This window comes from Elephantulus edwardii, unplaced genomic scaffold (genome assembly GCF_000299155.1).
Source record: "Elephantulus edwardii isolate Elephantulus edwardi_28Jun2011 unplaced genomic scaffold, EleEdw1.0 scaffold00201, whole genome shotgun sequence".
NCBI lineage: Eukaryota > Metazoa > Chordata > Mammalia > Macroscelidea > Macroscelididae > Elephantulus > Elephantulus edwardii.
In genome coordinates, this window is record NW_006399951.1 from 3,337,617 (window position 1) to 3,349,144 (window position 11,528).

Here is an 11,528-nt window from a genome sequence, read left to right on the forward strand (position 1 = left end):
TTCAATCTGTGTCATATATGGTTTTCAATTTTGATGGTGGCCTGAAAGCGGTCCATGAAATTGAGTGTTATCACTATGCCTGGTGTTTCAGGGATGCAAGCTAACTAAACTAAACTAAAATCGAACACATTTTCTTACAAATACAGCATTCTACACGCTAGGTAACTAGATGGAACCTCATTACCTGAACTGTTAGTTAGCTGACTCTCCACTGGTTTTCTAAGGTTGTAAATCACCTGATAAAGTCCATCCGTATCCTTATTCTGTTGTAGGATGCTCATAGAATCAAACAGAAAGACATGTAGGATTCAGATGAGCAGTGAAACTCTCTGTGGACTAATGCCCCCAGAGTTCCTTCAACCGTAAGCATTTTCTTAAAAGGTAAAATTCTACATGGTGGATAGCCAACATGGAACCTGACTATAAATCCTGTTCTTCAACCATCAGTGTTGGCATCACTTCAGAGTTTGATTGAAATGGACACACAAAGTTACTACCCCAGACCTTCTAAACCAGAATCTGTATTTGAATAGGAACCCTCAATTGATTTAAAAACATTAAACTCCTTTGTTTTGGTTTGGGATTTTTTTTCCAGGAGCACAATTAAATGTTCTGAGATTCCCATTCCTCTCAATGTTAGCCATAATGTGTTTTGATCGATGCTGTCAAATGCCTTTGCATAGTCAATAAAACACAGATAGACTTTCTTCAGGTATTCTCTGCTTTCATCCAGAATCCATCTGACATCAGCAATGATATCGCTGGTGCCATGGCATCTTCCAACGCCAGCTTGAACTTGTGGCAGTTCCCTGTCAATGTAAAATGTTCCAGCCATTTTTGAATGATCTTCAGCAATATTTTGTTTGCATGTGATATTAATGATATTTTTCAGTAATTCCCACATACTATTGGATCACCTTTCTTGGAAATCGGAACAAATATATCTCTTCCAGTCAGTTGCCCAGGAAGCTGTCCTCTAAACTTCCTGCCATAGACTAGTGAGCGTGTCTAGCATTGTATCTGTTAATTGGAACATGTCGATTGGTATCCCATCTTTTCCCATAGCCTTATTTTTTTGCCAGTGTCTTCAGTGCAACTTGAACTTCTTCTTTTGCTACCATTGGTTCTTGTTCATATGGTACTTCCTGAAGTTTTTCAATGTCAACCAATTCTTTTTGGTACAGTGATTTTGTGTATTCATTCCTTCCATATTTGGGTTTTTTCCTTCTTCCGTACGCACGTGTGGCATCTACTTCCTAAACAACATGTTTCCGGAAACTATGAACTTTGATAAATGTCAGTAGTTGTAGACAGGCTTCAGGCCTTTTGTGCATAGGGTCGCTATGAGTCGTACTAGACTTGAAGGCAATCAACAACAACAACAATTGTTTTAATGTTTCCTGCATCTGTCAAGACTTTGCCCATGGCATCTCTCAGTGTTGCAATTCAGGGCTTGAATTTGTTTTTCCAGTTCTTTTAGCTTGAGAAATGCTGAGCTGACTCTTTACTTTTCATTCTCTAACTCCAGCTCTTTGCACATTTAATTATAATACTTTGCTTTGCCTTCTTAAGCTGCCCTTTTAAATCCATTCAGCTCTGACTTCAGCATCTTTTCCCTTTGTTTTGCCTTCTCAATGTTGTAATGCAATTTTCATAGTTTTTTCTGATATCCATTTTGGCTTTTTCTTTCTCCTCTGTATTTGTAATGACCTTTTGCTCCCTTTAAAGATGATATCCATGATTTCATCCCACTGCTCTTCTGGTCTTCAGTCACTGGTGATTATACCTCAAACCTGTTCTTAAGATGAGTTTTTAATTCAGGTGAGATAGACATATGATCATATTTTGTTTCTTGCAGATTTGTTTTAATTTTCATAAGTTTCAATTTGAACTTGCACATAAGGAAATGGGTGGTCTGTTCCACAGTCATCACCTGGCCTGATTCTGACTCCTGATACTAAACTTCTCCGATTCTTTCCGCAGATGTAGCCAATCTGATTCCTGTGCAGTCTGTCAGGAGAGATCCATGTGTCAATCCCTTCTCCTTTCTCCAGGCTTTCCAAGTTGCCCTTAAGTGTTGCCCTTGTGATCATGTATGGTTGATTTTCCAAAGGCATGTGGTCCTCCCTGGTTTTATTGATCACCTTATCAAACTAATAAAACTCAGAGTACTTGCTATTGAATTGGAATCAACTCATCGCTGACCTTTGGTTGACTTTCTGAAGCTGTAAATCCTACCAGAGGAGATTATTCACCTTTTTCTTCAGACCCAGTGGTGCCAGAGTGTCCTGAGTTAGCAGCACAACTCTTGACACACTGTGCCACCAGATGGTCCTGCCTATTGCTTTACGGAAAGGTCCTTACATTTATTCTTAAGAGTAGATTGCCAGACCTTTTCTTCTATGGCAATGCCAGGTGTATTTGACCTGCCTGCTTTAAAACTTTCAGATTAACAGCAGGCCTTGTAACACATTTTATTAAACAGAAAAAGAGCTGAAGAGGGGGCCAGGATGACTTTCCCAATGTCTACTGCTGTGCAACAAATTACCCCCAAATGATTTTCTAAAACAATAGAAATCCTTCATTTTACTTGTTGTTGATTGCCTTTGAGATGAGCACAACTCATAGTGACCCTAAGAACAAAAAGCCTGAAGCCCCTCTAACCACTATCACCATTTATCAAAGTTCATAGAGTTTCCGGAGTTATGTTGTTTAGGAAGGGGATGCCACTCCTGCTTCCAAACCTGTCATAGTATGTTATTGTTTTATGTGCCATTGAGTCACCTGTGATGTATAGCGACCCTATGTACAGCAGCTCTGAACCCTTCCCTGTCCTGAGCCAGTCTCAATAACTCCGACACACCAACCCCCATCACCCCAGTTACTGTATCAATCCATCTCATCCAGGATCTTCTCCTGCCCTGTCTGTCCACCCTTCTGAGCATGATGTCTTTCTCCAAGGACCGATTTCTCCTGGCCACGTGCCCAAAGTAAGTGAGGCAGAGTTTCCAAATCCTAACCTCTCAGGAGAGACTTGGTTTCACCGTCTTATTTTACTTAGGAATCTGCAAAAAGGTCAGAGGGATTAGCAAACCTTTATTCCATCCGTCTGTCATCAGCTGTAGTGCAACTTGACTGGGACCTACAGGGTCCACTTTCAATAGAACCCACTTTAGCTGGGAGTGAGATTGGATTTGGGAGCTGAAAGTCTTAGTTCCACAGGCTCTTGAATTTCTTCAAATTTATTGACTATTGGCGTAATTGCTTTAGGCCTGAAACATGTAAATGAACATTTAGGTTCCATGGAAGTTTGGGTTCAAGAAGAAGAATCCCTCAAGAACCAGGTGTTGTACTGGTGTCTACACATTTGCTTAAGAAGTCACAGAACATCATTTCAACTGCAGTCAGAACTCCACACTGTGTTGCCATGCAGCAGTCAGAGACCCTGCACCTCAATGAAAGGAGCATCAACATCACATTGGGAAAAGAATGTGCAGTAGGATAGATATTTTCACAACAATCTTTGGGAATATAATACACCACATTTCCCTGGCAAGTTTTGAGCAGTTGTAAAACATTGTCAGGAGAGAGCTCCCTGTCTTAGTGCCCAGAGTGCACAGAATATAATCGGCCCATGAGGTTTCCAAGAGTGACTTTACCTTGCAAAACTTAACGTTTATAGATGGTGCACTGGTGAAGTTGTCTATAGAGAATTGTACTACTAATCAAAAAAGAAGTCTCATTGGTAGTTTGAACACACCAGCTGCTCTGAGGGAGGAATTTACAGCCTCCGGGACCCATTAGAGCATCAGCTATGAATCAGTTGCAACTCACTGACAATGACATTTCTGAACGGAGACTTTATTTCCTTTCTTTCTGACTCCATTGCTTTTTTTCGTTCCATTACCCCTTTTCCCTTTCTTTAATTTCTTTTTCCATTCTGTCATATTTTCTTTTTTCATCATCTCTACTTTTTGGAGTCTATGCAAATTGGATATTGCTACAATTCCTTTTTTATTTTTCTCTACTAGTTTCTTTACAAAATTCAAATACAAATTTGAACAAATTCTTTTAATTTCTCTCACCTCCCCCACCCATCAAATTGTATAACCTGGTGATTAATCCCATCTTCCCTCGTACATCCACATCCCTCTGCTTCCAACCACTCCCACCCCACCTGGATCCTTATACTCATTCTACAATAATGGTTTTATACAATATTTATCCTTGTGGGACTGAGTAAGTTCACTCAGCGTAATGCTCTCCAGTCCCTCCCAAGTTAGGTAACAATTTACAAAATCACTGCCCCTGCGTGCTACATAGTGTGAATGAACCATAATGTCTAAATCCATTCATTTGTGATTGGACATTTGGGCTGTTTCCACATTCTTGCGATGGTGATTAATGCTGCTATGAACATTGGTGTGCAAATCTCAGTTTGTGCCTCAGTTCTCATAATCTCAGGATATATTCCAAATAGTGGAATAGCTGGGTCATATGGAATTTCTGTGTTCAGCTTTGTGAGGAAGTGCCAAACTGCCTTCCAGAATGGTTGTATCATTTTACAATCCCACCAACAATATATAAGAGTTCCTTTCTTGCCACATCCTCTCCAGCATTTCTTACCTGCTATTCTGTTAAACTTTGCCACTGCTACTGGAGTGAGACGGTACCTCATTGTAGGAAGCCGAAATAGCTCAGTTGGGAGAGCGTTAGACTGAAGATGATTTCTAATATTTAGGATTATTGGAACTGTTTTTTTAATTGTGAAGTGTTATCCATCTTATCTAATCTTATGACTTTTTTTTTAGAGATTTTGGAACTATCACTTGAATTTTAGAGAGAATTGATTAAGAAAATTAATTTTGAGGGATATGAAGTAAAATACCTGAGGTTACTCAGCTTCTAGTGGTTGGGAAAGAACCAAGTCTGTTTGACTCTGAGCTGCAAGGCTTTCCAATCACGATGGCGACCGTCCGTGTTTGGGTCTCTCCATTTAGAAACATGAGGATTATGACATCACTACATCATTGAACCTTTTCTACAGATTACTTAATCACCCATTCCTTTTCCTAGTAATGTTTTTCTCATGCCTCTCTCTCTCTAACTTATCGATCTGGGGCTACTTAAACATAGGACTTACTTCTTTTTGTTATTGTTGCTTTTAAGCTGGTGAATGAGACCATGTATATTAAATGCATCACCCAATGTGGGTGCATAATTGGTACCAATTTTCCTCCCTCTCCAACTTCACCTTGAGCCACTTTCCTCTTCATTGCCTGTGCTCCATCCATATGATCTATTTCCCTTCTTTTGAAAGCCCTAGACTCTCACCCACCTTTTAGGCAGTGCAGGGTTTGATGTGTATGCTCAGACATTAGGAGTGTCTGAAGCACCCATGAAACTAGTTCTCAGACAATCAGACATTTCTTTTGCAAAGACAAAAGAGAGGCAATGAATTCTCTTAATTCCTCAACCATTTCCTCTTAAAAGGATGCTGGTGTCATAGTGTATAATGGATTGGACTGTTAACCCGTAGATAGGTAGTTGGAATACACCAGCTGCACCTTTAGAGGGAGACGGACTGCCTCCTTCCACAAATATTTACACCCTCATAAACCCGATGGAGGTTTGTTGGGAGCTGGAATCCCTTGGGTGGCAGTAAATTGAGTTTTGTTTGGATTTTCCCCCTTCTTATGTTCAAAGCGTATTGAACTCTTAGCCACCATACAACTGAGACTCCCAGGTACCCAATGCACTCTTTGATGCCAGCCGATAAATCAGAGCTACAGAAGTGAATGAGAGAAAGAATGAAGGATGCTGGCCAGAGGCGCTGGGCCAAACTGATGCCCCCTAGGGGATCCACACCAACTCTCTATTTCCAACTCTCACTTGATGGAAGAACTTCCTTGCAACCCATATTACCTACAAGACATAGCAAGTAACAGCTGGAAGGAATTAGAATAACTTTCCAAAGCCATCTGACGAATGGTTATGTTACTAGGACTTGTAAGTGTGAAGTTTCCAGACAAAGAGGAAACTATGTCTTTCTTTAAAAAGAAAGAGGATCTCCAACGAGATAGTTCAGAAGATGAATAACTGAAGAACCCTGGCTCTTTGGTTCCCTGCCATTATCCTTCCTGGCCTTATTAAAAATTCCTGGCCTCCCACAATCCAGACCCCAAGCACCCACATCAGGGTGGGGCCACTTCCTAGGGGAAAAAAAAACCAACTTAGAGGTTGCAACGTTTGGCATATTAATCCAGAGCATATGGTCAAAAAATATTGTTTGCTATGGCTTGTGGGCTTATGATATTTCATTTAAAATAGATTTTCCTAAATAAAAAGAGACTTTATACAGATGGCCATTAAAAGCAAACCGTTTCGCTGTGCGGCATTGTTAAAATAGAAAGCTTTTTAAGCATTTTTATAGCGCCTTCGCTCTTGGCAGGTACAGCATGCCCCTTGAAGATGGAGCTTTTTGGCACAACCACACGATGGTACTGATGAAGCTGTCAGCAGCGTATCTAGGGGCCAGATTTCATCAAGCAAATGTTTGATTGTTTCTATTTAGTAGAAATGTTCCTTCTTCAGTCCTAAAGTTTTGTTCAGACACGAGAAAGTCCACCTCGTGAGATCAGCTGGGTGAAGTGATGGCCACAAATATTTCATGATGTCACTTCTTGTTAAGTGTGAGCAGATTGTTTCCAAAGGAAACATCCCACAAGCAGATGGCCAGGTGTTCTCCTGTTTTTCACGTTTCCTTTCATGTCAGAAGGAGCACTGCAAATTTTTCCTTCCTCCTCCCTTCCTTTAACAATCAGGGAAAGTCAAGGACCACCCCAGCAAGAGTATCGTGATATTTGGAAGGAACTGCGGTTGGCATACACATCTCAGCTGCCCTGCTTCTCTTAGAGGAAAGGTTAGCCAGAGCAGTTACAAAATGAAAATAACTTCTGATTTATTCACAAAGGGCAGCACCATGAATTATGCCAATCAGCTTGTTTTCACCCATAAATTAATCTGAAACTTCAGAAGAGGGCTGCAAACCCAGAAAGCAGAGAGTTTCCTAAGCCACTTAACCATAAAAAAAATACAACTGAAGATGACAAGGTGAGGAACTGAGGGTGTTAACTTACAGGCTGTGCTTAGCTTGAGAGCACTGTGAACAGCCCTGGCTCACTTCTTCCATCTTCCCCTTGATACCAGCAATAGACCATAGTCTTAGCTGGAATATGATCGGAAGAGAGTGCATACCTCGGGTCAAATCTGTTGAGTCTGTTTTTATGATGCAATGTCAGCCGCTTGAAAGACTTGTGTTGGAGAAGCGGATACTTGAGAAATGGTTTCATATTAGTTGAGGATAGAAAAGAAAGCTGATAGCAGTTTCTAGATTGTCAGTAATCCGCTCTTATGAGCGGCCAAAGAGAAACAGCCCACTTCCTGATCAGAGCTCAGAGAAATGTGGAGGAACAAAAACAATTATTCCACATGCACTCCCAGCTGTAATTCAGAAGGTGCCAACCGTGGCGTGGTTTGCTCTTCTAGTTCAGTAACCTTTCACAAGACTTGTAATCAGTTGGCTTTTTAAAACGTGGAGGTGAAGGCAAGGGGAAGAATTACATTATACACAAGCAGGCCCGGCCCCCATATAGAAAAATACTCCCTGCTGGGTGCGACATGATGCCTGAGTGAGTTTTCAATGTCTTTCTTTGGAAGGATATAAACAAAGTTTAGGTGAACACTCAGAGAGCTCTTGCAATTCCACAGGACGACTTTACAGGGCTTAGAGTTGTCTCCTTCATCCCTGGATCCAGAAACTGGCCTTGACGGTGCTTTTGAGCTGTCAGCACAACTTCTTACCAATAAGTTACCTGGTTGGGTCTCTGTGAGCTGGGGCTGATTAAACAGCACCTAACAACAACAACAAAGTTCCTGGCTCCCAGTTGCTTAAATGAACATAATCTGGTCAGAACTTGAAAGGGAGTCACAATATATACATGGAAAAAATCAGGGAGGTACAAAAAAATAAAATGAAAAAGCTAGAAGGCACATTTGCTACAGTGGTTAAGACTCCTACTGTGGCTTTTGCAATTCAATGCCAGAAAATTCTTCGGAGGGGTTATCAATTAGCACACGCTGCTGTGAACAGGAAGGTAAATATTGATTTGTAAAGTTCCCATCTCAGTGGCCTTCTTTGAGTGAACTCACGGGGATTGATCGCTCTTACCCAGGTATTAAAATAAAAACCAGGAAAAAAAGAGGCTAAGGTTTCTTCTCACTAAAACCAACGTTTTCTGTTTATAAACACATGATGTGTTTATTTCAGGTAAATTAAAAAGCACAAAATTGGAAACAGTCAAATAGAGGCACCATTTAGAGTCTTTTTTTTTAAATTATTAATTTTAATGAAAGTTTACACTACAGAGACTTAGGGTTTCCATTCATTCATTGTTGCACTTTTCTCCTTGCCCACCCCTCCCTCGCCCCAGTACACTCTTCTCTTTGAAAAGTAAAAGAGAAATTCTTTCATTGTTTTACAATCCCTCCCCCCAGGTCCACTCCACTATGCAGCCTTCGTTCCGGACTCCTGTCATGACAATAATACCTAATCACGTAGCCCTTTTGAACAGTTTTCTCCCTCATCTGTTTCAATGCAGTATACATAACTTATCCCTTCTTTCTCAGTCTTCCCTCAACCCCTACATTCAGTATTCATGAGTGCTAAACTACACATATACCATTGTAAACAAGTATATAATTTTAACAAAAACAATGTGCAGCATAAGAAAAGTATTTTGCAATCTATATGCATCAGTTTTGAGTCTTTATGGAGGTCAGTATTTGAAGAGATCAACTTTATATCATTTTTAATGTGTACAAAAGTTGAACAAATAAGACCAAAGATGAATTGATGTCTTTGAATTGTGATGCTGATGAAAAAAAAAAAATGAATATACTATGAACTGCCAAAAAGAACAAACAAATTTGTCTTGACCGAAGTGTAACAGGATTTCATTCTGGTGCCGACAGAGTCACTGTGAGTTGAACAGACTTCCCACAAGCTAACAACAGTAGCATCATTGCCATGAATGCCCACAAGTGATTTTGATCAATCTTTTGTTTTTACACATTGAGACAGTTTTGAGTTTTTTGGTGTGTTGCAAATTGCTGCAGCAAACCACCTTCTGGATAAATATTTGTCCTCATTTGTTATTGTTGTTTAAATGAAGAGTTTGGGAGAAGCTTTAGAAAAGTTTCTGAGATAGGAAATGGGGGCTGGGAACTGGAATAAACTCCAAGAAGGTCTTTGAAATGTGTGCTAATAATAAAAAAATATGTCTTAATAGAAAATGGTATTTCCTCAATCAATATCTGAAATAGTAACATAGAGAAAGTTAAAAAAGGTTGTGTAAAGAAAGAATACCAGGCACTTCACTAAATTCTACAGGATGGCCAATGACCTGTTAGATGTCTACCATCTCTAATTTCTATGTATGCTATTCTAGAAGCCTCTGTTTTTGTAACCCATAAATGCATGTGGCATCTTCCTGGGTTATTTGATCCAAATACTGTAATTCTTTAAGCTCAGTAGGCTGTTTCAGAGTTTACCAAAAACGTGGTTGAAGGGGTCATACAGAGCTGGGGCTGGGAGGGTCGGGCAGATGTCAAAATGATAGTGGTGAAGAGCAAAATACTAGGACCCGTCAGGCTGAAAGTTGTCCTTGGTGAGCTGCAAATATATGATTTGATAAAAATAATCTCGGAGTTTGCTTTCAAGGAGGTGTTTATAAACAGCATGGGCAACAGTGAGGAAGCACAGGAGACAGCAGCCTGTATGGAGGGCAACTGTCTGGTGCCCAGGTTCAAACAGGACCGACTGTGGACTGTTCAGAACACTGCCTCCCAAATTCATGGACCTGTCCATTCAGCTCTCCAGGCAGCCACAGGCGATCTATTGACGCTTGGCACTCAAGGTGATATTGAACCGCAGCTGACCCTCCTGCAGGTTTTCAGAGGCAAATTATCACATGGGAGGAGATTGCCCATCCTTTTCCCGTGAAGTAGCTGGTGGATTCAGACCACGTGCCTTCGGGATTGCAGCACAGCATCTCACCACGAGGCCACTAGAGCGCCCTTATTTCTGTATTTATTACAAGGTGATAGCTCTGAAATCAGGTTCTCCCCCTCAGGGATTGTGGGATTTTGCTTGTTGAACGCTGTGGGTGTCCATCTGGTTAGTGACTTTTCACAACGATTTTTGCAAAGAATATGGTAATATAGGGACCTTAACAAAGATTTTTTTTAAAAAAAAAAAATATCTGACTAAAAAAAAACCCATAACCAAACCAACCCGTGATGTCCCTTTAAATATTCTAAATACTTAAATATTTAAATATTTAAACTTAAATGTTTAAATATTTAAACATTTCCAGGGCTATTACAATCTTGAGAGAACTTGAAACCAAGGCAAAATTTTGTGTTGATCCCTAGTAGGTTCCTAGTGGGAAGCCACTAGACCAATCAAAAGCAAGACCATTTATTTATTTATATATTTAAAAAACAACAACAACAAAAAAAAAAAACCGAAACAACAAAAAGGCCTTGACTTCCATTCCAGGGCCAAGTAGAAGTCTCAGATATTGTGGGGCTGAGGAAAGAGATGGTAGTCACAATCTGTCCTTCACTTTCTTCCCAAGTATTTGCAGCTTCTTCCTTCATCATACACTCATTTTGAGTGTTATGAATGTCTAATCTGGTCCTAGAGTTTAATATTGTTTATTCTAACTGTTTTTCCAGTTAATTACTGTTTTGGTAGAGGAAGCAATTTATAGAGTTTCCATTTGTGCCTTCTTTGTGTGTGGCATTAGCCTGTATTCTGTCTTTATAATGAAACATGATAATCACTTTTATTTCTCTTATTAGAAGTCATTGGAACATCATTTAAAATATTATTCAGTATGTTGAGAGTGTCCTTACTTTATTAGTGGATATATAAGTTTATTTCAAATAATCTTTGTGTTTATTCAACAAATAGTCACTGAGGTCTGGGGATACAGAATCAATAGCAACACTCCCTGAATTCAAGGAATTTGCATTCTACTGAGGGAAAAACAAATATGCTTTAAGATTTAATGGGTGTAGGTGTGTCTGAGTCAGTGAGACTGGCTGAGGACCATAAAACCCCCTGCAACTATCAACATTTAACAAAGTTCATAGAGTTTCTGGAGGCATGTTCTTTAGGAAGTGGATACCACTCCTGCTTTCAAAACTTGTCAGAGTATGTTATTGATGTACAAATGATAAAATAACATAAATAATGATTAAAATAAAGTGTCATTAGAAATACATCCCTCCCCCGTGACTACTGAAGCTTCCTCTTGCCCTCACTCAGAAACGTATTACTTTTTTAAAATGACACAGAGCTCAGTGTCAATTCTTTCCTTACTTTTGTTTATATTAAGTACTGAGAACTAATGACATAATAGCTCTGTAATCCCAGAACACTTGATCGTTCTAATGCGAAA